Here is a 7,145-nt window from a genome sequence, read left to right on the forward strand (position 1 = left end):
CACATTTCTGCTTCCTCCATTTTCCCCTCAAATTTCAGGGGGGATGATTGTACAGGCCATCCCCCTCTCCTCCATTTCAGGGGGGGGGGGGATATATCCCCCCCATCCCCCCCCCCCGGGATTTACGCCCATGTCAGGAGGGGTAAATGAAACTCATTAGATTGCCTAGTGGGATACTTATGAAAAATAAAACTGGTTCCGTGGGAACATTGAATTGAAAATATTGGGAAGTGCATTTGCGTTGTAATTAAACATAAAACTGTGACTGACCGAGATGAAAAAAAAAGTACAAATCTTTGATTTTCAAAATCTTATATCTAGTAAATAATGGATCTGAATGAGAACGTGGCGGGACACAAATGATATACGAAGTGATTTTTTTTTTTTGTAACAGTAGTTTATCTAGTAAAGTTTGATGGGCACTACCCCATGCTAGGAGTCCGTAATTAAGATAAGGTAAAACTAGAGAAAATACAACGGCAACAAACAGGATAATGGAATATGAAACTTGAGTCTATTAATGATACCAATATTACTTGAAATTATTGTACTAATGTTAATAATATGCGGCCTCCACGAAAGTTTATCGTCCACCGTGATACGTGCAGAGTCATCAGAAATTATATCTGTGCGTAAAGCTTCTATGGAATTGCTAAAAAGTCAGTTTTCTGGAGATTAAGTGATAATTCATCATAGCTCTTATCCACTGAGTTACTTTTTCTTCAATTCGGAATTAACGATTCGTACGAGAGTACCTGGATTTTGGTGAGAAAAGAAAATATTTGAATCATCAGCAAAGAGTATAAATGAGAGTATGTCACATGATCTGCAAAAGTCATTAATGTAAATAACAAAAAGTGAAGGTCCTAACAAGCTACCCTGTGGGACGCCACATTTAATGAATCCTATAATAGACTTGAGTTGTTCTCGTTCTCGTTCGAATTCGCTGCTATGTAATCTCCACAGAGAGATGTTACAACACTTCAACAATACCAAAATTATGCCTACCGCCTGTTAAATTTCACTACAAAGTTTAATTGCTTATATATCACCAATCTTCCGTTCTTTACGTTGAAAAAAATATTGTTATTAAGATTCTAGCTGTTATTAGTACACCATTCAGTTCACTCTCTTTCCCCGCATACTTGCAAGACTCTATACGATTCCCAAATACACACTGAAGTCGAGACGAAGCCTTTACGTTCTTCATGTGAGATGCACTGTCCATTCTAATACCAAGAAATAAACATGGATGGGAATCGCTCTCTTTCAGTTATAGGATCATGCAAACTGTAGAATCAGTAACATATTCCATTGCGCCAACTTTCATCTACAGGAACATTCAAAACTGAACAAAAGACGTAATTTACATGTTCCTCGCACATTGAGGATTACGTATAACTGCAATCCATAAAGAATAGAAAATTGTGTTCTTTATCAGGGATTATGTTTCTTTTTTTTTGTCATTTACTTCCCTGTTGTCATGTTTTGTATATGTAGGCCTTTGTATATTTTTCTTTCTTTCTTTCTTTTCGAAGTGCCTTTGGCACCGAAATTGAACATGTGCGCTATACAAAATGGTCACTACAGGTGTATTATCATTATTTTTTTCAAAACGAATTTCACGAAAGGTATACCCATGGTGGCATTCAGAATGCAGACGTAGAACTTGTGAAACACTGCTAGAACTCTATTCGCGTGGTAGTGGGGGTGTGGGTTAATGTTGACCCCCCCCCCCCCAAAAAAAAAAAAAAAAAAGTGTAATCACCAGTAAATAACACAGAAACATACTCAAGCGACACAACGTGTACATACTAAAAATAGGACGATTTTCTTGCCCTGCAAAAATAGGAATGTGTGGGACTGAGTGTTATGTCGAAAGTAGCAACTTAGTCACCACGTAAGTCTGGAATCAAACACTAATATTCGGTTATGAAGTGTAATTTTGTTATCCAAATCACATCAGAACTCCCACTCAACTATTAATAGATACAGTCATGGATATTAAACAGACAACACTTAATCTATAGATTTGAAATGATTAAATTTCGACCCAATGTCCTGTACTGTCGCAGTACATTTCGGCCGCTGGCGCTATCGCTGCTGGCAGATATACTGTGTGGGAGTAGGGACACTATTTCCTGACAGTGTTGAAAAGACCTAGGACCATATCGCCGGTTGAAATCAGGATATTACATCCTAAGACATTAAATCCTGAAATCTGACACGGAGATTTGGTTCCCCGGAGTGTTTCTCCAGGGGGGACATAATCGCCTACTACACCGGTTTTTTCGCTTGTTTCGTTCCGACAACTGCGGCACTAAAATTTCTCCACAGCTACGTGTAAACAAATAACCAAAGAGGCTACAGGAAAAAGTTCGACACAAACCCTCCTGTAGTATTTTGGTAATTTAGGGGGGAACAGTGAACTTTTTTGTCACTGAGGAGCTGAATATGTACACTTTGCCGTGTACGATATTCATTCGCGAACGATCATGTGATGTATGTTATCCAATCCGAATCGAGAATTATTGTTTCCGAGTCAAAATGGCCACCCCCTGTGAGCCTGTCGACGCGTCTACGTCGTCTGCTCTGCCGAAACTTTTAAGATGCGTTATTATGAATGTAACATCGATGAGGTTTGAAAATTTCACGGCTATGACAAACCTAAGATAGACGAAACCTATTTTGTGTGCCAAAGAGTGGATCAAATTGAGTGGAGGAGACCGTGAAATCGCAGACCAGAACGAAGTGATTAAGCTGCTCAGGGGGACTGACTGCAACCTACATAGCATAGGATAATTTACAGGTAAGTTTACGTGCGTATAGTCGTAGCAGTCGACACTGCAGTGCAGTCTCTCTCATATGCGTAATGTATAATGACCATGATGTCTTAGATATCTTGAATTTCACCTTGGCATGGCATAGCGCCGTTATAATGTAGCCTAGATGTAATTTTACATGTTGTTCTATGTACAGCCCAGGTTAGGTTGATGTAGCTGATCAGTGATATTGTTTTGTAAAAGTCTTGACACACAGGACTGGATTGAAGAAGGTCTAAACTGCATGTAAATTTATATTTTCATAATCATGGCCATGGAGTATTAATATTAAAAATCCATCCTGTCTCTCTCACCCCGAAATTGGCGAATACCCCCTCAAAACACACATTTAGCATCTCATATTGTGATCAGGTGCTGAAAGCTGAAGATGTAATTTAAAATCAGTAATTGCACTGCAACTACAAGTTGAAGTAGTTGATGATGACAATGATCATGAGTTGTTCATGATTAATTTGCTATGGTTAATCTGATACCTGGCATAGTACTAGGGCCATTGGTTATTACAAGGTTCAAATATTGGCAGTCAATAGTCTACCGTACATTTATTGAGTGTAATGTTCAACCCCTCCCCCTAGCGTTTAGCCCTTTTTTCCCCCTAACAAAATCCAACGGCTAATCATTGCTATTCATTTCTCCATTGTATTAAATAGGATTCCATGAAACGTGCTACAAGAGATTTATAGATAGCAAACGCCTGAATCTCGCTAGGAAACGAAAGCTGAAGGAGGAGCCTGGTCCGTCAGCAGGAGCATCTGTTTCCTCCCCTAAGACGCTCACATCAAGATCAAGATTTTCTTCTGGAAGCTCTTCAGGTTCTGCTGTGTTACATGTAAAATGCATCATTTGCAACAGAGTCAACCTGCTCATTACTTGCCAAGGGAAATAGGTCAATATGATTAATATTGAAGCATGAAAACATTGTCATGTTACTATAAGTTGTCCATGATAAAATGGAGCAATATATATACACCACTGAAACATTCACACACATACACAAAGAATTTCAGTGCAAAGTTCAGAAACGACAGAATGTACTGTATATGCACCAATGTTTTGGTCAATGTGATTAATATTCAAGAGTTGACATCTTACCAAAGTTGTGCATGATAACCTGTAATACAGATTGTTTCCTGTATTTTGAATGCCAATGTTTATGCAACATGTTTTGACTCGTTGCCTCAGTACCGGTATGTGATTGTTCGCCCTGTAGCAAACATTTCTGCCCACTATTGTGATTTGATTAGGGTTGAATTATTCTAAGAACAAAGATGTTTTCCTAAGTGTGTGTTTTTTTTTTTAATAAAACTGAATGACTACAATTAAAATTTGTTTCTCCCACTCTGGAAAAAAATGTAACTATTATTAATACTGAAACAGAATGTTCATGTAGAAAGGTCAGTACAATGTAGGTGTGAGTACAAAATCAGTTTGCTAAAACTAATACCAGCCAAATGAAAATTGTGCATGAGTTGAGTCAGGTTTGCACAGATCCTCTGATATTGGAAGTTAGTTGCAATGTTATCATAATTTTTAATGCCAAACCTGTTTTATTCTCTCCAAGATTTTCAGGTACACATTGCCTCCAATACAGAATCCAACAGTTTTCACTCATGAATGGGTAAACTATAATTTTGCCTTTATTTCATATATTGGCATTTTTCAAAACTTTTACACCCTTTCAAGGATATTTGGACCATGGAATGTTCCAGGAAATTTATTAAAACTAGAAAATTTGACTGATTATCATTTTGAGCTATCTTACATGAAAGAAGGTAGTGTCCCACCATGTTGTAACCTAATGATAACAATGAAAACTTCAGGAAATTTTATGAAGATTAAATTTTCTAAAGTACTGTATAATATTTCATGAACAACGTGATTGCTATGTGATCTAAATATATTAAAGCTTCTTAAGAAGAAGAAGAAGAAGAAGAAGAAGAAGAAGAAGAAAAGAAAAACATGTTTACTGATAAACAATATGATCTGTTTAATAGTAATGTCTCATGTGTGTAAATGAGTTTTTATGTGTGCGTGTGAGTGTATATAATACAAACATGTCAGTGTTTTTATGCACCTGTGTATGTGTAATGCACTGATCAATACATGTATTATATCACTGTGTGTGTTCATGTTTATGATAATCTTTTTTATGATGCTGATGTGATAAATGGCCAAGGCATGTAGAATAATATTTTAATACACTTGGGTATATTGAATCTTCATAACTATGTGTGTGCGTATGTGTGTGTGCATGTGAGGGTGTGTACGTGTGTGTGTGTGTGTGTGTGTGTGTGTACAATAAGATTCTCCCACATGCACACGGACACACACACAAACAAACGCACTGATTTTTTTTCTTTTTTTTTGCCTTGCATGATTAGTCATTTGATTAATAACATGTCTTTGAACAGAATATAAGGCATTTGCCTTGACCTCTGACGGTCAGTCAGTGCTCTCTCTCATGGTCTCGAACCACTTTGCTCTTGTCCTCCTTTGCATAGCCAGCATCAGGAAAAGCTGAAACATGAGATATAATGCAACTATTAAACCAAAACTTCACTTTTTTTCTAGGTATATGGCTAAAAGCAGTGCTTTACAAATGTGTATATGTATTTCAGCTTAGAAACACTATGGGAACTAACTGCGGCTAGCAGCCCCATACGCATAACTGCGGCCAGCAGCCCCATACGCATAGCGTCATGGGGCTGTGAACTGTAGCATACAGGATCATGACGAAGTAATATTGCGGACAAATATCAACTTAAAATCGGGAAAAAATTCTTCAATTTGAAGACTTATTAATAAATTTGAAGTATTGATAACAGAGTTCGTGCAAGGTTTGCTTCCGCAAATAGTTCCTTTCTGTTCAAATTGATGACTAAATGCGACTCGGTCGAGAGGAAACTGGGAGAGCTACACTGAATTGACGGCCAGCGCATGCGCACACAGACATCTTATCCAGTCAATGGGGATTCGAAATTAGTGCGCAGTGATGTGTGCGCCTGCGCTGACCGTCAATTCAACGTAGCTCTCCCAGATTCCTCTCGACCTAGTCATATTAAGTCATCAATTCGAACAGAAAATGACTATTTGTAGAACCAAACCTTGCACGAACCCTGTTGTCAATACTTCAACCTTACTTGTAAGTCTTCAAATTGAAGAATCTTCTTTCGATTTAAGGTAGACATTTGTTCGCGATACTACCCTGTCATGATCCTAAATGCTACAATCCGCAGCCCCATTACGATATGTGTATTGGGCTGCTTGTCGCAGTTTATAAAATATGGATTTTCGCAAAAACTACAGGATATTTCGAGGAGAACTTTTTACAGTATATTTAGGATGTACAAAACATCACATTTCCGCATTCAGAAAGTAGTGCCAGTGTTGCTGGAACGAAACCCATTTTCTAAGCCTCTTTTTTAGCTTCACCCCATGGCCTAAGAGCCATCTAGTTTGTATGGGTGGCTCTATGGTCGGCGCTAACAAACGTTATGAGCAAGACTCGTCTACCTCTGATGAGATCATTCGTACGTATATGATTAAAAAGAGTTAGTTTCATCTGATGATCCAAATTTACAAGCGCAGTTTGCGCAACGATGTGAAGAAACAAAGAAGTATAACGTGTGAGATAATTAATTCAAAGATCGTTAAGTCATTACTTGATAAACAACAGAATATTCTCTACTATATAGTCCATGAAGATATTAGTAAACTTCATGGCTAAATTTGCATCTCCTCAAAAAGTATGTATAGGCATGATGATACAGGAAGTGTGTGTGTATCTGTGTATCTGTCTGTCAGTCTGTGTCTGTGTGCAAGTCACTTTTTAAAGGGATAGTACAGTATTGGTGGAGATGAGAATTGGGCTTTTAACTTTTTGCGAGATACCAAGAAAACACTTATGATATAGTACAGAGCATACCATTTTAAGAGGAATTCAAAGTTTATTTAATGAAAATCGGGTTTGGAATGACTGAAACATCCGAAAACAAAGTAAAACAAAGCGATCGCAATAAAGTGTGGGTCCCACACTTTATTAGAATTGCTCTTTTTTGGATATCTCAGCCATTTCAAAACCAATTTTCATCAAATATACGTTGAATTCCTCATAGAATTACATGCTCTTTCATATTTCATAAGAGGTTTCTCATTATCTCACCAAAAAAATGTTTGAAACCTGCAATTAGGTCTCAACCAAAACTATACGATCCCTTTAAAAAGAAAAGTACATTCCTTCCACTTGTTACATAATGAGATAACTATAAGTTGAAATCATATTCCCCATGCTTTTTGAAAAAA

Source organism: Diadema antillarum, unplaced genomic scaffold, assembly GCF_040938485.1.
Source record: "Diadema antillarum isolate AM-2024a unplaced genomic scaffold, OU_Dant_1.0 seq00001199_RagTag, whole genome shotgun sequence".
Lineage (NCBI taxonomy): Eukaryota > Metazoa > Echinodermata > Echinoidea > Diadematoida > Diadematidae > Diadema > Diadema antillarum.